This window comes from Dama dama, chromosome 20 (assembly GCF_033118175.1).
Source record: "Dama dama isolate Ldn47 chromosome 20, ASM3311817v1, whole genome shotgun sequence".
Taxonomy (NCBI): domain Eukaryota; kingdom Metazoa; phylum Chordata; class Mammalia; order Artiodactyla; family Cervidae; genus Dama; species Dama dama.
Window position 1 is genome coordinate 57,413,708 of NC_083700.1, and position 24,340 is coordinate 57,438,047.

The window sequence follows — 24,340 nt, forward strand, 5'->3', positions numbered from 1 at the left end:
TTGTTCTGTAGATTCTTTTGGATTTTTTTTTCCTGTCCTTTTTTCTCCCTCTGTTGAACCTGGAATCTTAGGTCCATGAATCAAGGCAAATTGGAAGTGGTCAAACAGGAGATGTCAAGAGTGAATGTTGACATTCTAGGAATCAGCGAACTAAAATGGACTGGAATGGGTTAATTTAACTCAGATGACCATTATATCTACTACTGTGGGCAGGAATCCCTTAGAAGAAATGGAGTAGCCATCATGGTCAACAAAAGAGTCTGAAATGCAGTACTTGGATGCAATCTCAAAAACAACAGAATGATCTCTGTTCATTCCAAGGCAAACCATTCAATATCATGGTAATCTAAGCCTATGCCCTGACCAGTAACGCTGAAGAAGCTGAAGTTGAACGGTTCTATGAAGACCTACAAGACCTTTTAGAATGAACACCCAAAAAAGACGTCCTTTTCATTATAGGGGACTGAAATGCAAAAGTAGGAAGCCAAGAAACACCTGGAGTAACAGGCAAATGTGGCCTTGGAGTACAGAATGAAGCAGGGCAAAAGCTAATAGAGTTTTGCCAAGAGAATGCACTGGTCATAGCAAATACCCTCTTCCAACAACACAAGAGAAGACTCTACACATGGACATCACCAGATAGTCAACACCGAAATCATATTGATTATATTCTTTGCAACCAAAGATGGAGAAGCTCTATACAGTCAGCAAAAACAAGACCAGGAGCTGACTGTGGCTCAGATCATGAACTCCTTATTGCCAAATTCAGACTTAAATTGAAGAAAGGAGGGAAAATCACTAGATCATTCAGGTATGACCTAAATCAAATCCCTTATGACTATACAGTGGAAGTGAGAAATAGATTTAAGGGACTAGATCTGACAGACAGAGTGCCTGATGAACTATGGATGGAGGTTAATGACATTGTACAGGAGACAGGGATCAAGACCATCCCCATAGAAAAGAAATGCAAAAAGGCAAAATGGTTGTCTGAGGAGGCCTTACAAATAAGTCTGAAAAGAAGAGAAGTGAAAAGCAAAGGAGAAAAGGAAAGATATACCCATTTGAATGCAGAGTTCCAGAGAATAGCAAGGAGAGATAAGAAAGCCTTCCTCAGAGATCAATGCAAAGAAATAGAGGAAAACAACAGAATGGGAAAGACTAGAGATCTCTTCAAGAAACTTAGAGATACCAAGGGAACATTTCATGCAAAGATGGGTTCGATAAAGGACTGAAATAGTATGGACCTAACAAAAGCAGAAGATATTAAGAAGAGGTGGCAAGAATACACAGAAGAACTGTACAAAAAAGATCTTCATGACCCAGATAATCACAATGGTGTGATCACTGGCCTAGAGCCAGACATCCTGGAATGTGAAGTCAGGTGGGCCTTAGGAAGCATCACTATGAACAAAGCTAGTGGATGTGATGGAATTCCAGTTGAGCTATTTCAAATCCTGAAAGATGATGCTGTGAAACTGCTGTACTCAATATGCCAGCAAATTTGGAAAACTTAGCAGTGACCACAGGACTGGAAAAGGTCCGTTTTCATTCCAATCCCTAAGAAAGGCAATGCCAAAGAATGCTCAAACTACCGCACAATTGCACTCATCTCACACGCTAGTAAAGTAATGCTCAAAATTCTGCAAGCCAGGCTTCAGCAATACGTGAACCGTGAACTTCCACATGTTCAAGCTGGTTTTAGAAAAGGCAGAGGAACCAGAGATCAAATTGCCAACATCCTCTGGATCATCAAAAAAGCAAGAGAGTTCCAGAAAAACATCTATTTCTGCTTTATTGTCTGTGTCAAAGCCTTCAACTGTGTGGATCACAATAAACTGTGGAAACTTCTGTAAAAGATGGGAATACCAGACCACCTGACCCACCTTTTGAGAAACCAATATGCCGGTCAGGAAGCAACAGTTAGAACTGGACATGGAAAAACAGACTGGTTCCAAATAGGGAAAGGAGTACGTCAAGGCTGTATATTGTCACCCTGCTTATTTAACTTATATGCAGAGTACATCATGAGAAACACTGGGCTGGAGGAAGCACAAGCTGGAATCAAGATTGCCAGGAGAAATATCAATAACCTCAGATATGCAGGTGACACCACCCTTATGGCAGAAAGTGAAAAGGAACTATAAAGCCTCTTGATGAAAGTGAAAGAGGAGAGTGAAAAAGTTGGCTTAAAGCTCAACATTCAGAAAACTAAGATCATGGCATCTGGTCCCATCACCTCATGGGAAATAGATGGGGAGACAGTGGAAGCAGTGTCAAACTTTATTTTTCTGGGCTCCAAAATCAGTGCAGATGGTGATTGCAGCCATGAAATTAAAAGATGCTTACTCCTTGGAAGGAAAGTTATGACCAACCTTGATAGCATATTAAAAAGCAGAGACATTACTTTGCCAACAAAGGTCTGTCTAGTCAAGGCTATGGTTTTTCCAGTGGTCATGTATGAATGTGAGAGGTGGACTGTGAAGAAAGCTGAGCGCCGAAGAATTAATGCTTTTGAACTGTGGTGTTGGAGAAGACTCTTGAGAGTCCCTTGGACTGCAAGGAGATCCAACCAGTCCATCCTAAAGGAGATCAGTCCTGGGTGTTCATTGGAAGGACTGATGCTGAGGCTGAAACTCCAGTACTTTGGCCACCTCATGCGAAGAGTTGACTCATTGGAAAAGACTCTGATGCTGGGAGGGATTGGGGGCAGGAGGAGAAGGGGACGACAGAGGATGAGATGGCTGGATGGCATCACTGACTCAATGGACATGAGTTTGAGTAAACTCCTGGAGTTGGTGATGGACAAGGAGGCCTGGCGTGCTGTGATTCATGGGGTTACAAAGAGTCCGACACGCCTGAGTGACTGAACTGAACTGAACTGAACTGTTGTAGTTGTCAGTTTTATTGGCACTATGAAATGTAGTTAAGCTTTTGAAGTTTTTTTTTTCAGTCACATTTTTTATTATTGCTATAAACATATGCCTCTATGTTTATCTTTTGCAGTTCTGTGGAGTTTTTCTTTCTTTTTTTTTCCTCCTTTCTCTTTTTTTAATTTTAAGTTTTTAAACCTATTATATTTTTATTCCTTTGTTTGCCTTTCTACTGTTCTTTTCCCCTTGCAGTCAATCTTTAATGTATATAAATCTTCTTCATCTACCTCTATTTAACTTTTCATATCTATTCTTTCTTTTCTTTCTTTCCTTTCCTCTCAACATATTTGTTAGTTTTGTTTTCATTGCTTTATTTCCCACTTAGCACTCTGCTTTAGTTTTGTTTTCCAATATGTGCTTTAGTTAGTTTTGTTCTTAATTGGTAAATATAATTTTTTATTTCCTTTGTTCATCAGGTCAATCTACTCTATTTTTGTTGGACTGTTTTGACTTTGCTTATAGGTGTCTATGTATATGTGTATGTTCCATTATTTTAATTATCATTTGTCTGATTTTGTAACTGCCATTTGTCTGGGGTTCCTCTTTGGTTTCTCATTTTGGGGTATTTGTTTTATTCTCACTTAATACCATATGCCATATGCCATACCATATGCCATAACAAATTACTTGTGGAATCTTCATTCCTGACCAGAGATCAAGCCCTGAGTCTTCAGAGTGGGAGCACTGACTCCAAGACCCTAGACTACCAGAGAACTAACCCTAGGGAGTATCAAATAGTGGGAACTCACACAAAGGAAATCACTTGACTACAAGATCCAGCATCACCCAATCACCAGTAGCATCCTGTGAAGGATGCCTCATCTGAGGAAAAACAAACAAACAAAACAACTCAGCGCAAATCTCACCCTATACTAAGCTTACACAAACCACTGGACCAAACTTAGGAGGTCAGAAACCAAAAGGAAGGAAGAATTCAACCTTGAAGCCTAGGAAAAGGAGACTTCAAACACAATAAGTTTAAAAAAAATTAATGAAAAGGCAGAGAAATACTACACAAATGAAAAACAAACTAGAAACACAGAAATCCAAATAAATGAACAGGAAATAGGCAAACTACCTGAAAAAGAATTCAGACTAATGATAGTAAAAATGATAAAAATCCTTGAAAACAAAATGGAAAAAAATGCAAGAACCAATCAACAAAGACCTAGAAGAATTAAAGAATAAACATGCAGAGGAAAACAACACAATTACTGAAATTAAAAATACTCTAGAAGGAATTAATAGCAGAATATCTGAAGCAGAAGAACAGGTCAGTGAGCTGGAAGATAAATTGGTGGAAATAACTTCTGAAGAGCAGAATAAAGTAAAAAGAATGATAATAACTGAGGATGGTCTCAGAGACCTCTGGGACACTATCACATGCACCAACATTCAAATCATAGGGGTCCCAGAAGAAGAAGAGAAGAAGAAAGGGTTTGAGAAAATTTTTTGAAGAGATTATAGTTGGAAATTTCCCCAATATGGAAAAGGAAATAGTCAATCAAGTCCAAGAGGCACAAAGAGTCCCAAACAGGACAAACCCAAGGAGAAACACGCCAAGACACATACTAATCAGACTAATGAAGACTAACCACAAAGAAATAATATTAAAAGCATCAAGGGAAAAGCAACAAGTAACATACAAGGGAAACCCCATATGGTTAACAGCTGATCTTTCAACAGAAACTCTGCAGGCCAGAAGGGAATGGCAGGATATAGTTAAAGTACTGAAAGGAAAAAATCTACAGCCAAGATTACTGTACCCAGCAAGGGTCTCCTTCAAAACTGATGGAGAAACAAAAAGCTTTTCAGACAAGCAAAAGTTAAGAGAATTCAGTACCACCAAACCAGCTTTACAACAAATGTTAAAGAGTCTTATATAGACAAGAAATACAAGAGAAGAAAAAGATCTACAAAATCAGCCCCAAACAATTAAGAAAATGGCAAGAGGAACATATATATCAATAATTACTTTAAATGTAAACAGATTAAATGCTCCAACCAAAAGACACAGACTGGCTGCATGGATACAAAAATAAGACCCATATATATGTCTACTAGAAACCCTCTTCAGACCTAAAGACACATATAGATTGAAAGTGAGAAGATGGAAAAATACATTCCATGCAAATAGGAAGCAAAAGAGAGCTGGAGTAGCAATCCTCATATCAGACAATATAAACCTTAAAATAAAGAAGATTATAAGAGATAAGGAAGGACACTACATAATAATCAAGGGATCAATCCAAGAAGAAGACATAACAATTGTAAATATCTATGCAACCAATGTAGGAGCACCTCATACATAAGACAAACACTAACAGACATAAAAGGAGAAATTGACAGTAACACAATAATAGTAGGAGATTTTAACACCTCACTCATACCAATGGACAGATGATCAAAATAGAAAATTAATAAGGAAACACAAGTCTAAAATGACACATTAGATGAGATGGATCTCATTGATATCTTCAGGACATTTCATCCAAATCCAGAAGAAAACACCTTCTTCTCAAGTGCATGTGGAACATTCTCCAGGATAGACCACATCTTGGGTCACAAACCAAACCTCAGTAACTTTAAGAAAATTGAAATCATATCAAGCATCTTCTCTAACCACAATGCTGAGACTGGATATCAATTACAAAAAAAAAAAAAATTGTAAGAAACACAAACACATGGAGATTAAACAACACATTTCTAAATAATCGACAGGTTACTGAAGAAATCAAAAGGGAAATAAAAAAATTTTAGAAACAAATGACAATGAAAACATGACAACTCAAAACCTATGGGATGCAGCAAAAGCAGTTCTAAGAGGGAAGTTTATAGCGATACAATCCTACCTCAAGAAGCAAGAAAAACATCAAGTAGACAACCTAACTTTACACCTAAAACAACTGGAAAAAGAAGAAGAAGAACAACAAAAAAAAACCCCAAAATTAGTAGAAGGAAAGAAATCATAAATATCCAAGCAGAAATAAATGAAAAAGAAATGAAAGAAACAATAGTAAAGATTAATAAAACTAAAAGTTGGTTCTTTGAGAAGATAAACAAAATTGACAAACCTTTAGCCAGACTCATCAAGAAAAAAAGAGAGAAGAATCAAATCAACAAAATTAGAAATGAAAAAGGAGAGGTTACAACAGACAGTGCAGAAATACAAAGGATTATAAGAAACAATTATTATAGACAGCTATGTGGCAAGAACCTGGAAGAAATGAACAGATTCTTAGAAAAGTTCCATCTTCTAAGACTGAGCCAAGAAGAAATAGAAATTATGAACAACCCAATTACAAGCACTGAAATTGAAGCTGTGATCAAAAATCTCCCATAAAACAAAAGCCCAGGACCAGATGGCTTCACAGGAGAATTCTGTCAGACATTTAGAGAAGAGCTAATGCCTATCCTTCTAAAACTCTTTCAAAAAATTGCAGAGGAAGAAACACTTCCAAAATCATTCGATGAGGCCACCATCACCCTGATACCAAAGCCAGAAAAAGAAAACCCAAAAAAAGAAAATCACAGGCCAGTATCACTGATGAACATAGATGCAAAAGTCCTCAACAAAATTTGAGCAAATAGAATTCAGCAACACATCAAAAAGCTCATATACCATGATCAAGTTGGGTTTATTCCAGAGACGCAAGGATTCTTCAATATATGCACATCAATCAATGTGATACACCATATTAACAAATTAAAAGATAAAAACCATATGATAATCTCAAAAGATGTAGAAAAAGCTTTTAACAAAGTTCAACACCCATTTATGATTAAAACTCTTCAAAAAATAGGCATAGAAGGAATCTACCTCAACATGAAGTGAAAAGTGAAGTCTCTCAGTTGTGTCCAACTCTTTGTGACCCCCAGGGACTGTAACCTACCAGGCTCCTCTATCCATGAGATTTTCCAGGCAAGAGTACTGGAGTGGGTTGCCATTTCCTTCTCCAGGGGATCTTTCTGACTGAGGGATTAAACCCAGGTCTCCCACATTGCAGGCAGATGCTTTACCATCTAAGCCACCAGGGAAACCTCAACATAGTAAAGGCCATATATTATAAGCCTCTGGCAAACGTTATTCTCAATGGGGAAAGACTGAAAGCATTCCCCTAAGATCAGGAACAAGACAAGGGTGTCCACTTTCACCACTATTATTCAACATAGTTCTGGAAGTTCTAGCTACAGCAATCAGAAAAGAAAAAGAAGTAAAAGGAATCCAGATTGGAAAAGAAGACGTAAAGCTCTCACTGTTTGCAGATGACATGATACTGTACATGGAAAACCCTAAAGATAGTATCAGAAAATTACTAGAGCTAATCAATTAATTTAGCAAAGTTTCAGGATACAAAATCAATACACAGAAATCACTTGCATTTCTATATATTCACAATGAAAAATCAGAAAGAGAAATTAAGGAATCAATCCCATTCACCATTGCAACAAAAATAATTAAATATCTAGGAATAAACTTACCTAAAGAGACAAAAGAACTGTACACAGAAAATTATAAGACACAGATGAAAGAAATTAAAGACAACATAAACAGATGGAGAGATATTCCATGTTCCTGGGTAGGAAGAATCGATATTGTGAAAATGACTATATTATCAAATGTGATCTACAGATTCAATGCAATCCCTATCAAATTACCAATGGCATTTTTCACAGAACTAGAACAAAAAATTTCACAATTCATATGGAAACACAAAGGGCCCTGAATAGCCAAGTAATCTTAAAAATAAAAAATGAAGCCAAGGAATCAACCTTCCTGAATTCACACTACAGTACAAACCTACAGTCATCAAGATAGTATGGCACTGGCACAAAAACAGAAGTATAGACTAATGGGACAAGATAGAAAGCCCCAAAATAAATCCATGCACCAATGGGTACCTTATTTTTAACAAAGGAGGCAAGAATATACAATGAGGCAAAGACAGCCTGTTCAATAAATGGTGCTGGGAAAACTGGACAGCTACATGTAAAAGAATGAAGTCAGAACACTTCCTAACATCATACACAAAGATAAACACAAAATGGATTAAAGACCTAAATGTTAAGACCAGAAACTATAAAACTCTTAGAGGAAAACAGGCAGAACACTCGATTACATAAATCAAAGCAAGATCCTCTATGACCCACCTCCTAGAGTAATGGAAATAAAAACAAAAGTAAACAAGTGGGACCTGATTAAACTTAAAAGCTTTTGCACAGCAAAGGAAACTATAAGCAAAGTGAAAAGACAACCCTCAGAATGGGAGAAAATAATAGCAAATGAAAAAACTAACAAAGGATTAATTTCCAATATATATAAGGAACTCATACAACTCAATGTCAGAAAAACAAACAACCCAATCAAAAAGTGGGGGAAAGACCTAAATAGACATTCCTCCAAAGAAGACATACAGATGGCTAACAAACACATGAAAAGATGCTCAACATTGCTCATTATTAGAGACATGCAAATCAAAACCACAATGAGATATCCCCTCACACCGGTTAGAATGGCCATCATCAAAAAGTCTACAAACAATAAATGCTGGAGAGGGTGTGGAAAAAAGGGAACCCTCTTGCACTGTTGCTGGGAATGTGAATTGATACAGCCACTGTGGAAGATGGTATGGATATTCCTTTAAAAACTAGGAATAAAACCACCATATGACCCAGAGATCCCAGTCCTAGGCATATACCCTGAGGAAACCAAAATTGAAAAAGACACATGTATCTCATTGTTCATTGCAGCACTATTTACAATAGCTAGAACATGGAAGCAACCTAGATGTCCATTGGCAGATGAATGGATAAAGAGGTTGTGGTACATATACAGAATGGAATATTACTCAGTCATAAAAAGGAACACATTTGAGTCAGTCCTAATGAGGTGCATGAACTTAGAACCTATTATACAGAGTGAAATAAGTCAGAAAGAGAAAGATAAATATCATATTCTAGTGCATATATATGGAATCTAGAAAAATGGTACTGAAGAATTTACTTACAGGGCAACAATGGAGAAACAGACATAGAGAATAGACTTATGCACATGGGGAGAGGGGAGGAGAGGGTGAGATGTATGGAAAGAGTAACATGGAAACTTGCATCACCATATGTAAAATAGATAGCCAAGGGGAATTAGCTGTGTGGCTCAGAGCTCAGGGGCTCTGCATCAACCTAGAGGGGCGGGGTGGGGAGGGAGACGGGAGGGAGGTCCAAAAGGGAGGGGATATATGCATACCTATGGCTGATTCATGTTGAGGCTTGACAGAAAACAACAAAATTCTGTAAAGCAATTATCCTTCAATAAAAAAATAAAAAATATAATTTGCATCTTCAAATAAGTATCTTATTAGAACAACATTTGTAACATATTTGATTTAGAAAGCTGAGATTTTGAGGATCCAATGATGGACTAATGAATGTGTATTAAACCTATTGCTTGTGTTTTGATACCTTTCCAGCAATCATCAGTATATAATTATTCCAGCCTATGTGGACCCTCATCAGAAACATCACCTATCAATCTCTAACTTTATTTCTGCCATTCCTGTTAGCTAAGAATGATTAAAGACAGCTTCACTTTTCCTAGTTCCAGCCTTAAAGATGTATGATGTACTAACAGCGTACTGTGGAGCTGTAAAAAAGAATAGGAAAGCTCCTTATGTCTTGTATGGAAAGGTCTTTGTGTGTACTGAATTATTTGTGTCTCCCCAAAGTTCATGTTGACCACCTAGTGTGATGGTATTTGGGTATAGGGCCTTTTGGGGGTAATTAGGTTTAGATGAGGCTGTGCAGGTGGTGCCCTCATGGTGGGATTGCTCCCCTTATGCTCCTAAAGTAAGAGACACCAGAGAGCTTGCTGCCTTTCTTTGCCATGTGAGGACACAATGAGAAGACGGCTATCTGCAAACAGGAAAAGAGTTATCCACAGAACCTGACCATACAGGCATCCTGATCTATTATTTGCAGCCTCAGAACTGTGAGAAAATATATATCTGCTATTTAAGCCATCCAGTGTATGGGATTTTGTTATGAGAGCCTGAACTGACTAATTAGTTGCCAAGATTTATTTTTAAGTGGGGAGAAAGAGGTGCCAAAATAGTGTACTCTTGAGGTAAAAAAAAAGAAGGGAAAATAATCTATGCTTGTGTTGGCTTGTATATACATTTGAAAAATCCTGGGAAGTAAATGAGAAACTAATAATGTTGGTTAGTTATTTTAGGGAGATAGGAATTTGGCAGATAGAAGACAGGGCCGGAAAAGAGACATGGGTGTACATCATTTTATATTTTTGATGTTCAAAGTATGTGACTGTGTTACCACTTCAAGACATTAAATAAATGCAACTTATTAAAAATAATAACAAAACATTTTATTTGGGAAAACAAGATTATATTGAAATAAGGAAAATAACTGTTCATATTGAAAGAAGATTTTTGATTAGCAGAATAATTATAGCAGAAGTTGACATTTGATGCAGGCACAATTTGAAGAACATGAAGGAATATGAACTATTAACTGTATTAAATCGCTTTCTCAGTCAGTTCTTTAGTAATCCTCATGATGATATAGATAGCTCTTATCATCTACTGCCCCTTTCTTGGATCTGCATTGGTTACTGCCAGTAGAGCTTGAAGTACACCACGTGCATCCATTTGGTTGAAAGATGATGGCAACAGGTTCTCAAGTGTTCTCTCAGTAATGCCCAGAATGTCTCTGAGAGTAATACCTCCTCCTTCAACTTCCCTCAGTGGGTGATCCATATTCACGCATACAACCACTGAGAAGAGGACCCAGTCTCTTCCATGGACAAAGATGTAAATTTTCCCACAACTTACTTTGGCCAGTTATTGTCCTAGAGACATTATAGCATACCACCCCAAAGAGGGGCTTCCCTGGTGGCTCAGTGGTAAAGAATCTGCTTGCAATGCAGGAGTTGCAGGAGACCCAGTTTCAATCCCTGGGATGGGAAGATCCCCTGGAAGAGGACATGGCAACCCACTACAGTATTCTTGCCTGGAGAATCCGATGGACAGAGGAGCCTGGTGGGCTACAGCCCATAGGGTTGCACATGACTGAAGCGACTTAGCACGCACACACCCCAAAGAGGTCTTTTATTTCTGTTTAATGTCTAATCATAGATTTCTTCTTCGTTGGTCATCTAGCCTTCGCCTGACTCTCTACACCCATAGACTCATTTTGAGTTGTGTGCCATGACCCGAAAGTGCTTTTTCTCTGTCTCCATGCCTTTGTAAATACCATTTCCATTGCTTGGACCACCTTCTATTTGTTACTTATGATGAAGCTCCCCCAAATAGAGATAGCGTTTTTCCTGATATCATCCTATATTTATTGAACCCCATTGAGATGTTCTACATGATTATTCCTTCCTATTAGATTCAAGACATTCAGCAGGAGCCATAGCATATTCATTTTGTATCCTCAATGCGATATCCATTAGGCACTTGATGGTTGAATGAATGAGCCTGGCTGAAATGTTAAAGACAAAAAAATCACAGTACTCTCTAATAAAATCCCTTTCAATGCTTAGGGGAAGTGCTTCGCAAGAAGTTTCTAACTCTGCACCGTAAGTGTGTTATTGAGCCCCTGATTGATTCGTAAGAGCTGAATTCTGTCAGGACCATGCTCCATGAATCTTTTGATATTTTGGAGTGTGTTCAATTTTGTAGATTTTTTTGGTGTGTGGTTTGAAAACTGCATCTCCAAACTAAGGCATTTCTATGAGGATCCCCTCTGTTTAAGTGCCTTTTATTTCTCACATTTTAAAGCAAGATGACAGCTCTCAATCCAGTGGATTTTCATCCTTATCTCCAGAAAACCACATTTGTTATGCTTTGTGGTGATGTAAGTTACATATCTACAGACATCGCTTTGTGGAAGTGAGACTTCAGCTAGAACCTGCATCCACATTTGCTGGCCAGAGAGCCAGAGTGGCACCGGGGTAATTGCCACTGCTTTGTAGTTAGATATCTTTCTCAAAGATACCCTTTTAAAATGTGAAATTTGCAGAAAACAAATCATTAATATTTTTTCTAGCTGAAAGAATTCACTTCCAAACTAAAGAGGCTGATTTTGGAGAGTCTCAGCTGTGTCAATAATCTACCAGAGACACATTTTACAATTAGGCTCATTATCTTTTCTTAATTCAGTTTACCCTAAACAGAGTAGATAAAGATAAATGCTTAAACTTTTCCATATTAAGACATGCTTGTATAAATATGGCCTCATAAGAATTTGTTCTCAGAGTTCATTGACTTTAATTGTCCTACTGATGCTTTGTCCATTGACATATCTAATAGGTAGTATTCATTTTCTATAGTATCTTGAGATTCTAATACATAGCATGATGACTTTAGTTAGTAACACTATATTGTATACTGGAAATTTGCTAAGAGAGTCAACTTTAGGTGCCTTCACCAAACACACAAAAAGTGCTAAATGTGTTAGGAGATGGATACATTAATTAGCTTTATTGTAGTAATCATTTCACTGTGTATATGTATTATCAAAATATGATATTGTGCTCCTTTAATATATACAATTGTTATTTTAAGAAACTAGATTTGCATTAGATTGCATGCAGAAGGAGATAGGAGAATTCAACTATCCTCTATTTAGCAAAAATGTAATATAATGTCACTATAATACATGTAATAATGGATACATTCTTTGGAGGTTGGTTTTTCTTTTCCCACTAAAAAGCATTACTTGTATTCCCCTAAAAAATATCAAAACAAAACATTTTCTATAGTAAGGGACAGTGTCATAAGCCTGAGTTCAATATACTATTGAGCATAATCCTGACACTTTTCTCAGTATCAATAGTCTGCTGACTCTTGGTGACATGTGGTTGAAGGCAAAACTTCAACAATATTTACTGGATCTTAGTTCTAATGCCATTTATTATAAGCTTTGGAGATAAAAAGAAAAGTTCTGAAATACTTCTCCCTTCCCAGAACTTTAGTTATTTTGCAGTTACCAAGTCTGAAAAATCTCTGGATTTGCCCCCCTTCAGGAAAGTGTGTCTTAATTAAATAATTAGGCCCTTTTAAGGATCAGTTCCCTGTGGGTTGCTTCTATAATTGCCTCTTCACTCATCAGCTAAAAACCTCCCTAGGCTGTTTCTTGTTCGTTCTCAATATAATGTTTTACCTATTTAGTTCATGCCGTTGTGTTTGTATAGCTTATATGTTTTTCTTTGGCATCATCATCTGTCCAAAATTGTAAGGTCCTAGAAAATAAGACCCAAGTGTCCTTAATTTATTTTTATGGTGCTTACATTAGCATTATATGATATTAAACATTTAATAATTTTTCAGTGTGATGATTATGAAGATGGGAATCTATAGTAGGCTGATAAATGTGAATTTAATATAAAAAAAAAAGCTCACTGAAACTCTGGTGTGCTATTCATAGCACACAGCAGACTATATCAGTTGCTGAGAAGAGTTTAGTATTATGTGAAAGCGGTGATGAAAATGTTCAAAATTGCCAACTTCCAATGACTCATAAAGTACATATGTCTCTTAAGTTGCTTACCTGCTTTTGCCCTTGGGCCATGTTTCTGCTCTTATGTATCCAGCCAGAGTCTGAAAAGGCATCTAGCTCAAATCAATCAATTTTATACATACTGATAGTTCCAGTAGTAAGGGTAGTCAAAGAGAAAGTAGTAATGATGTAAATCATAATTTTGAGGGATTATTGTGGAATTTAGTGCTTGATGGTCAACTTGCATTAGTAAATCAGCATTCATTTGACTGCATGGTTTGTAGAACTAAGGAAAAATTCCTCTTCCTGTCAAAAGTTCTGTATGGTTAGTCTGACTGTGGAAGATTTTGTATCCACAGGAGAGAATTAAATGGTTTGTCTTGCTGGACTAGCAGAGCTTGGGGGAGCAAGCCCTAAAGACAGAGCAGTTTCCTAGAACTGAAGGATTTAACCTTGGTTCTAGCCCTCCCTTCTGTCAGCCTTGTCAGCGGGAAAACCGTCAAGGTTGATTTCAAAGGAATCATCCTTGGCACTTTTCCCCCCTAAAACCGCTTATCTGTCACTTCATGGAAATTGCCACTTGTCCTTAGTTGCATGCAATATTAGCTCAGACATCGCACACGTTATTACCACAGAGATTGAATACACTCCCCCATTATGCCTATCTATATATTAAATATGTGTCTTATATATGTCTTATGTATGTCTATATAATAAAGAAGTTTCTTTGAAACTGTCTAGTAACTCAGCAGTTTCAGACTTAAGGGCTGAAACCATAGCCTTTCAGTCATTTAGCTGCCTTTCCCAACAGTGATTGGGAAATGTTAGGCTTGGAGACAACCTTCAGAAATGCATTTTTGCTAGCTCTACTAGTATTACTTCTACTTAGAAGACCTACATATTTCTTAATGCTTTTAAATGTTTATAAGGTGTGTTTATGATAACATTTTTTTTTCTCCTTTAAAACAACTGAGGCCCTTTAAGCACATGTGTCTTCCAGGCACAGAATTAGAATATTTTCACTCCTGGGGTTTATGTCTATGATAAAATACTATCACATACTCTAACGTGAGCAGAAATCAGGTTTATATCTCCTATGATCAGAATACGTGTTAGACTTGATGAGTTTAGGAGCTGAGAAAGAGATAATGATGACACCTTGCACAGGCTGTGGTCCTGAATCCCCACCTTTCTCATCCAGGTCCACAATCCTTTATCTGCGATTCATTTTCAGTAACAAATTTGGTGACCTAAACTGATGAGAAACAATGTAGTCCTTATTCTAGTGGTCCCCTCTAAGTAAATGGAAATATTAATATGTTGGATCATAAGGTGCTGCCCCAGGCCCATTAGAGGTTCTTTGCAAAAACATATACTTACCACATGATTTCTACAGTTCAGAAAGGTCTAAGTTCTGAAATATATCTGGCACCAAAGATTTCTGATAAGGCATTGTGAACTACACATTTCCTTACTAGTAAATACATTTATAAAATCAGTGGGGGCAGTTTCATATTAAATATTCTGTCACATATATGGGTGGTTAGATGTTTTCATAACACCTTGTACAAAATTATAACACCATAACATATATGAAAGTGAAAGTGAAAGTCACTCAGTCGTGTCTGACTCTTTGAGACCCCATGGACTATACAGTCCATGGAGTTCTCCAGGCAAGAATGCTGGAGTGTGTAGCCGTTCCCTTCTCCAGGCAATCTTCCCAACCCAGGGATCGAACCCAGGTCTCCTGCATTGCAGGCAGATTCTTTATCAGCTGAGCCACCAGGGAAGCCCATAACATATATAATAGTTTTTGATCTAGTATCATCTGGACCAAACTGACAACTCTTGCAGAGAGTAATTTATTGTCTGGTTAAACTGTTTATTGTTTATTTTCTGATTATAACATGATATATGCTTCTTGAAGAAAATTGGAAAGTATGTAGAAGTTTGAAGAAAATAAAAATCATATATAGTTCCTCTTCTTAAAGATAGACAAAGTTACTATTATATTTTATTGTCTTTCCTACGTACATTTTAAAAAACAAGTATTAATTTTTGGCTGGATTGGGTCTTAGTTGCGTCATATAGGATCTTCCTTGTGGCATATGGGCTTCTCTCTAGTTGAGGTGCACAGGTTTTGTTGCCCTGTGGCATGTGGGATCTTAGTTCCCTGACCAGGGACCGAACCCACGTCCCTAGTCCAGGAAGTCCTGGACCAGTTGGGAGTCCACCAGGGAAGTCCCTTCTACGCAAATTTAAAAACTAAAACTGAGGTCATACCAAAGCATTGTTTTCTTTTTTTAAATTTTATTGATATAATTGACATACTACAGTGTATAGGTTTAAAATGTACATATTGTCAAATGATTACCACAGTAAGTTTGGTTGACACCCATCGAAAGCATTCTTTTGAGTGGCTACAGAGTACCCCACAGGTATGAATGTAACATGATTTATTTAACTGCTCCCTTATTGCAGGGCTTCCCAATTTTTCCCAATTTTTTAAATGAATAGAGACACTATTTCTAAAGCATATTGTTAACCACAGTGCTTAGCACACAGTCACTCAGTGAAAGGTACTGAATTGATTAAAGTTATTTTCATCTACTAAAATTGTACCACAAATAGGTTTATTAGGTTTAATTATATGCTTAGGGAGAATCTGGAAGAATGAGCTCACATCTGGGTTGTAGAGGGAGCAGTTTAAACCTAGCCTGGGAGATGCTGCATAGGAAGAGGGGCGGCCGACTGTGTGAGCGGCAGAGAGGGGGAGCGTTGAGGAACTTCTGTGTTGATTAGAGATTTTGAAGTTTGTTATGTAGTCTGTTTTCTCTGTTAATTGCTCATAGTTGTCCCTGTGAGAGCTGACATGTGCTCTTTGAATGTAATTGAACATCTGCTTTAGAACAATGTGACAAGTACATGTTATCTTCTTAGATGCCAGTATGTGTTAAGATGGACATAGTCATTTCTGGAAATTTCCAAATCGGATCTTTGTGAACTCTTCCAGGAAATGTGGTTAGGGCAGCCCACAGGACTCTCTCCCAAGCAGGGCCAAGCAGATGGGAGCTGGAAGCACCATTTTCACCCCAAAGGGATGAAAACAAAGCCTAGCAAACTGAACTAGCAATATTTAACACTCTGCTGTTTTGATGATACCCACGTGGGCTCCACCTCCAGAATGCCTATTCCCATACCATGTACAACTAAAACTGCATATTTTGGTTCATGGCTGGACCTATTCCATGTTCAGACTGTTAGAACACTGTTGTAATATTCAATAAGCAATTAGTGGTGCAAACACTGGTCAGTGTTCAGTTAATTCATTTGATTTAATTAAGCATTTAATTTTCTTCTTTTTTTTATAAAAGAAAAACAAGAGAGGGAAAGTAATGTCTTTTAGCTTTTTCAGTTACTACCTCTTGGACTATAACAAACCATGAGTCTTTTAAAAGCAAAACAAATTAAAGTAAAATAAAAATTATGTTTAAACTTTCAAAGGGCAATGAAAACAGAATTCCTTTTAAAGGGTGAATTGGGAGGTGGGAGGGGGGATCGGGATTGGGAATACATGTAAATCCATGGCTGATTCATATCAACGTATGACAAAACCCACTGGAAAAAAAATAATAATAATAATAAAAAAAAATAAAAATAAAAAAATAAAAGGGTATGGTAAGTCTATAGGTACTCATTTGTAAATAAAATTTAAAATGTTAAAAAATATACTGTATCTGATGGAAAATAAGGAACATATTTCTTGGAGATGTTTACCTAAATTAGTCAAATAATATTGTGCTTTGGGCAAAGGACAATTTAGTGTCATGAACCTGGCTTTTGGAGCCACGTCTAACTCTGCATGCTAACTTTGTGACTTTGGGCTAATGACATCATTGTGCTGGCTTTTTAAATCTGTATAGGTTAAAAGAAAACAGGAACACCGTAGTCTTGTAAAGATTACTCGGATGCCATGGAATTAACTCTGTAGAATTCCTCATGCTCAGTGCTAGTTATTATCCTTAGCTAGACTTCTGCGTAGGCTTTGTATCTAAGCTTAATTGTTCCATTTCCTGGAAAGATTTTAATAGAAATAACAATAGTTATTATGATAACCACTGTGGGGTTATTATATATGTGCATATTGTATAAGTATCCTATATATTCATATGTATACTGTGTGTGTCATATAAATGATATAAAATAGAATACTCTATACAAAAAAAAAAAATAAAGGGTGAATTATTTTCACCCTGGAGATGGTAGTATGAATCATAGATAATTTCTAAGGAGTTAGATAATCTTTGCATGAGTTAGTCTTTTTTTCTCACTTTTATTTATTCCTTAGAATAAATATTATAAAGTAATATAAACTTATATAGAATGTGATATTGTAGACTGATATGATATGAAGTCCTAAGGACTATTCCCCAAAATGTTAACAGTTCATTCTTCCTCAGTTGACATTCATCAGTCTTTCCTGACAGTGTCCAACCTCTTCTCCTGATCTGCACCTTACCAGTGATGACCATTTCCAATGAGAATCAGAATGATATTGCAGTGAGGCAGACAATATTGTAAAGCTCAAGAAACATTAACAAGGTCACAAAAGGAAAAGTTTAACTGAAATGATAATTCCTAAAGTTAATTATAATGTCAGAAATTTCTTGGCAAAAGGCAAATTAGAGTTGAAATCTTTTTCCTTTCTTTTTCAAGATGCATGTTATGGTCTTATTTTGTGGGAACACATGAGGTTTCCATAAAAGTACAATTCTGATTTTTCTATGTAGTACTCTTGTCCCCTTTCCTCCTAAGATGATATAATTATCATGGCATTCTCACAAGAAAAATTGCTTTCTGAGTCAGTCTTCTTGCTTTTTACCTCTTCCTATATTTTTGAAAAGGTCTTTCTTTAAAGACTTTTCTCATTTTTTCCCACTTTTGAATTGGCAGATGGTATAATTAATTTTTTCAAATATAAAAAATACACTAAAAAAACTTAAGAACTAAACAGAAAATTGAAGCCCATGTACTGGGGTCCAAAAACAAAATATGCTAGACTAGTAACTTATAGATAATCTGTACATCATTTTATATTGATGCATATACTGATTTGCTAGGATGTTTAAATAAATTCTCTGAAAAATTTAGTAAGTAGATACATATGTGGCCTGTATGAACACAAATTACCATTTTTTTCTAGCTTTCACATAAGAGTTGTATGTATACATATATAGAATTATTTTTATATAATGAGACTAATGGAGATAGTAGTATGAATCATATATTATTTCTAAAGAATTGGATAATCTTTGCATGAGTTAGTCTTTTTTCCCAGTATTATTCAGAATGATTTTAACATACAAAACATTAACTAAAAATAGAAACACAGTCTAATAATTCAGAAAAAGAAATTATTTATACCTATTCTTTTACTTAATATTCTAACAACTCTTGTGAGATGGGAATTTTTTCATAGCCCATTTTATTTTGTTTTTATTGGTGTACAATTGCTTTGCAATGTTGTGTTTGTTTCTACTGTATAGCAAAGTGAATCAGCTATATGTATTAATATATCCCCTCTTTTTTGGATTTCCTTCCCATTCATGTCACCACAGAGCACTGAGTAGAGTTTTCTGTGCTATATAGTAGGTTCTTATTCATTATCTATTTTATATATAGTATCAATAGTATACATATGGCAATTCCAAATTCATCTTATAGTTTTCTGAGTACAGGTTTTTTGCCTCCTTAGGTAGGTTTGACTATGCCAAAGCATTTGACTGTGTGGATCACAATAAACTGTGGAAAATTCTGAAAGAGATAGGAATACCAGACCACCTGACCTGCCTCTTGAGAAACCTGAATGCAGGTCAGGAAGCAGCTGTCAGAACTGGACATGGAACAACAGACTGGTTCCAAATAGGAAAAGGAGTACGTCAAGGCTGTATATTGTCACCCTGCTTATTTAACTTATATGCAGAGTACATCATGAGAAACTCTGGGCTGGAAGAAGCACAAGCTGGAATCAAGATTGCTGGGAGAAATATCAATAACCTCAGATATGCAGATGATACCACCCTTATGGCACAGAGTGAAGAAGAACTAAAGAGCCTCTTAATGAAAGTGAAAGAGGAGAGTGAAAAAGTTGGCTTTAAGCTCAACATTCAGAAAACTAAGATCATGGCAGATCCGGTCCCATCACTTCATGGCAGATAGATGGGGAAACAGTGGCTGACTTTATTTTTCTGGTCTGCAAAATCACTGCAGATGGTGATTGCAGCCATGAAATTAAAAGATGCTTACTCCCTAGAAAGAAAGTTATGACCAACCTAGACAGCATATTAAAAAGCAGAGACAATCCTTTGTCAGCAAAGGTCTGTCTAGTCAAGGCTATGGTTTTTCCAGTAGTCATGTATGGATGTGAGAGTTGGAGTATAAAGAAAGCTGAGAACAGAAGAATTGATGCTTTTGAACTGTGGTGTTGGAGAAGACTCTTGAGAGTCCCTTGGACTGCAAGGAGATCCAAACAGTCCATCCTAAAAGAAATCAGTCCTGATTATTCACTGGAAGGACTGATGTTGAAGCTGAAACTCCAATACTTTGGCCACCTGATGCGAAGAGCTGACTCATTGGAAAAGACCCTGATGCTGGGAAAGATTGAGGGCAGGAGGAGAAGGGGACGACAGAGGATAAGATGGTTGGATGGCATCACCGACTCAATGGACATGGGTTTGAGTAAACTCCGGGAGTTGGTGATGGACAGGGAGGCCTGACGTTCTGCAGTTCATGGGGTCAAAAAGAGTTGGACATGACTGAGTGACTGAACTGACTGAGGTAGGTTTATTCCTAGGTGTTTTGTTTTGTTTTGATGTGATGATAAATGGGATTGTTTCTTTAATCTCTCTTTCTGATCTTTCATTATTAGCATATAGGAATGCAAGAGATTTCTGTGTATTAATTTCATGTCCTGCAACTTTACCAAATTCATTGATGAGCTTCTTCTCCTTCTTTGTCTTTGCTCATGGGTTCCCTTAGTTTGAAATGTTCTCTCCAATCCTAATTAACACCTACCCAGACTTCAAAGTCTCAGCTCAAAAGTCACCACCTCAGGAAACCTCCCTTGATACCCTAGACAGATGAGACTTCTGATATTATACATGCCCCGGGTGTCCAGTCCTTTTCCTTTATAGCACTTAGTTTGTATTTAATTATGTGGTGTTTGATAAATAGCCATCTTCCCTATAAGACAGTACTAGTGCCTAGCACTAGTCAGTAAATAGAGCTAGCTGTGTAAATAAATCTATAATATGGACCCTGATTGTATTTCAGGGAAAGTTAGAAACTTTATGAAATGGAAGGCAAATTCTCTGAAAAAGTTATATAAATACTATACCCAAATAATAACAGAGCTGGAGAATAAGAATGTGGCTGATTAATGATGGGCTTTCCCTTCCATTGAGAAGTAGTGCCTATTTCCTTTCTGAATCTGGATAGGTCTGTAATTGCTTTGACCAATATAGGATGGCAGAAATGATGCTATACTAGTCCTGTGTGTAGCCTTTAAATGGCCTGGCAGCATCCACTTACCACCTCTAGGAAATCAACAGCTAATTAAGAAGTGAGACCACATTGAGACCACCATGCTCAAGCCACATGGCGAGGTCCTGGAGAAAGAAATTCATCCCACGGGGAGAGAGAAGCCAAGGAACATGGGGGCAGCAGAGATGTGAGTGAGGGAACCATCTTGGACCCTCCAGCTCTGGCTACCCCAACGAAAACCACAAGGATCAAAGATTAACCACCTGCATAAACCCTTCCCAAATTCCTTATCTAAAAATCATTGGCAAAATAAAAAGACTATTTCCAGTCACTAAGTTTGGGGGTGGTTTGTTATGCAGCACTAGATAACTGGAATGAAGAGTGAGAAAAGTAAATTCATGACACGGAGGAGCTGAGACAAGATGATTCAGAGGAGAAAATAGGTGAAGGGTGAAATAAGGACATATGTAGCAACCACCTCAGAAGTAAGAATTCAGACAACAGGGATGGTGCGGCTCTCTCCGTAAAACCACTAGAGGCTTGCAAACTCTCCATTTATGCAAGTCATAATGTATAGGAAATAATTTGACACTGTTTTTTACCTGGCCTGTATTTCTAAGAGTTGTATCTGTACATTATCAAGCAAATGGAATATAAATGGCCTAAATTATTTAAAATGTATTAAATTGTCACTAATATTCAATACCAGAAGATTCCCACTCATCAGGGAAAGCTGGGTAACAACTTGGTTGTAATGGAATTTGACCTTAGAATGAGAAAACAAAGATTTACCTAACCATGAATTGAATGGGAAGGAAAAAAAGGAGTAACTTCCACTGAAAGACAGTTGTTGTCAGGCTTTGCATATTTCTTCTTCTCCTTGTTGGTTTTTTTTTTTATCATCATCATCAGAAAAGCCAATAACATTTGTTTAGTGCTTATTCTAGCTATATGCTACAAAGCTTTACACGGATCATCTCATTAACCTCTACAACACCATAAGGTCGGTGTCATTTTCTTTTTTCAAAAGAAAAAAAATCAAAGCTCTGTATATAAAATTGATTGACCAGAATTGTACAGGAATAAGGGGTTGGAACCAGAGAAGGAAATGGCAACCCATTCCAGTATTCTTGCCTGGAGAATTCCATGGACAGAGGAGCCTAGTGGGGCTATAGTCCATGGAATCACAAAGAGTCGGACATGACTGAGGGACTAACACACACACACACACACACACACACACACACACACACACACGGGGTGGAGCCAGGATTTTTAAAAAGGGCTACTTGTATACTGACTGTCTTAACCGGGGGAAGAAGGACTAGAACATATTTCACATGTCATTCAAGTTAATTTTATTTAATTCTTTTCATAGCAATCCTGGATTGGTATTACTATTCCTGTTTTACATATGAGGCTCTGAGGCTCAGAAAGGTTAAGCAAATTGTGCAAGATCACACAGCTGTGACAGAGCCAGGATTCAAACCCAGACCACGAACTCTCTACTACCCTGCAGCAATTAACAGGCATTGGAGCGATAGAATCAGAGACTCTTGAAACTGAAAGGTGTCCTGGTATAATCTTATTTTGTAAGAACAGAAACCCATTATTATAAAGGTGAACTGATACAAGTAGGGAGAGGTGAATGCCATTCATTGCTTTAATTAAGCCACTGAATTAAAGTCTCAGCAATAAAAAAGGTGTGTGTGTCTGCCAAGAGCTCCTCAGACTGGCAAGTAACATGGCATTGCATAACAGGAGTGAAAGCAAGAATACAGGTGGGTCACATCTGGACTGGGACAGGGGAGGGGGAGAAGGCTTCTTGGAAGGTAATGCCTTCGCTGAGTCTTAAAGAAGAATTAAGAGTTGCTCAAGCAGGAATGGGGTCAAGCACATTCCAGGGGATACAATATGATGTCCAGAGGCCCGTGTAAGAAAAAAATGAGAAAGTGACCAGAATGAGAATGGGGTCTTGTGGCCCACGGTAAGGCATTTGGACTTCATTCTGAGGGTACTGGGGAGCCACTGGAGGATTTAGGCAAGAGAGTGGCATGGTCAGATTTGTAGTTTAGAAAGACCACTCTGGATGGGAGGGCCATGTGAGAATCCAGGAGACCAATGATTATATTCTGGACTTGGTGGTGGCAGAGTGAATGGAGAGACATGGATGGATTTGAGCCATCTTTAGGAGACTGATCTCTCAGACTTGATTGATTCAATTTGGAGACAAAGAAGAAAGTGAAGCTAAGGATAAGCCTTAGACCTGGAAAAGGTCAGTTTTCATTGCAATCCCAAAGAAAGGCAATGCCAAAAAATGCTCAAACTACCATACAATTGCACTCATCTCACATGCTAGCAAAATAATGCTCAAAGTTCTCCAAGCCAGGCTTCAACAGTACATGAACAGTGAACTTCAGATTACTGGCTTGAGCAACAATTTGTGTGGAGGGAAAAGAGAATAGAAGGGGAAAAGGAGCAGTCTGGACAGAACACAATAAACTCAGTTCTGGGCATGTTGACGTTGGAGTTAAGGTGGGACTAAAAACATTGGAGTTAAGGTGGGACTTAAAAAAGGTGGGACTACAAATATGCTACTGGAGATCAGTGGAGAAATAACTCCAGAAAGAATGAAGAGACAAGCTAAAGCAACAATAGCATCCAGCTGTGGATGTGACTAGTGATGGAAGTAAAGTCTAATGCTGTAAAGAACACTACTGTATAGGAACCAGGAATGTTAGGTCCATGAATCAAGGCAAATTGAAAGTGGTCAAACAGGAGATGGCAAGAGTGACATTTTAGGAATCAACAAACTAAAATGGATTGAAATGGGTGAATTTAACTCAGATGATCATTATATCTACTACCATGGGGAAGAATCCCTTAGAAGAAATGGAGTAGCCATCATAGTCAACACAAGAGTCTGAAATGCAGTACTTGGATATGATCCCAAAAACAACAGAATGATCTCTGTTCGTTTCCAAGGCAAACCATTCAATATAACACTACTCCAAGTCTATGTCCTGACCAATAATGCTGAAGAAGCTGAAGTTGAATGGTTCTAATGAAGACCTACAAGACCTTCTAGAATTAACACCCCAAAAAGATGTCCTTTTCATTATAGGGGACTGGAATGCAAAAGTAGGAAGTCAAGAAATACCTGGAATAACAGGAAATTTGGCCTGGGAGTACAGAATGAAGCAGGGCAAAGGCTAACAGAGTTGTGCCAAGAGAATGCACTGGTCAAATCACAAACACCCTCTTCCAACAACACAAGAGATGACTCTACACATGGACATCACCAGATGGTAAACATCGAAATCATATTGATTATATTCTTTGCAGCCAAA

General features: G+C 37.4%; 1 long non-coding RNA gene across 15 annotated transcripts in view; it reads left to right on the forward strand.

The window, feature by feature from the left end:
* The window catches only part of LOC133041115 (uncharacterized), a 117,326-nt gene that overhangs the window by 83,878 nt on the left and 9,108 nt on the right, over nucleotides 1-24,340 (forward strand). Inside the window, exon 4 of one of the 15 annotated variants that reach the window (XR_009689151.1) lies at nucleotides 72-16,814. The exons of the other annotated variants lie outside the window; for them this stretch is intronic. This is a non-coding gene — a long non-coding RNA (uncharacterized LOC133041115). Of the gene's footprint in view, nucleotides 1-71; nucleotides 16,815-24,340 lie in introns of those variants that run through there. 15 annotated transcript variants of the gene reach the window in all.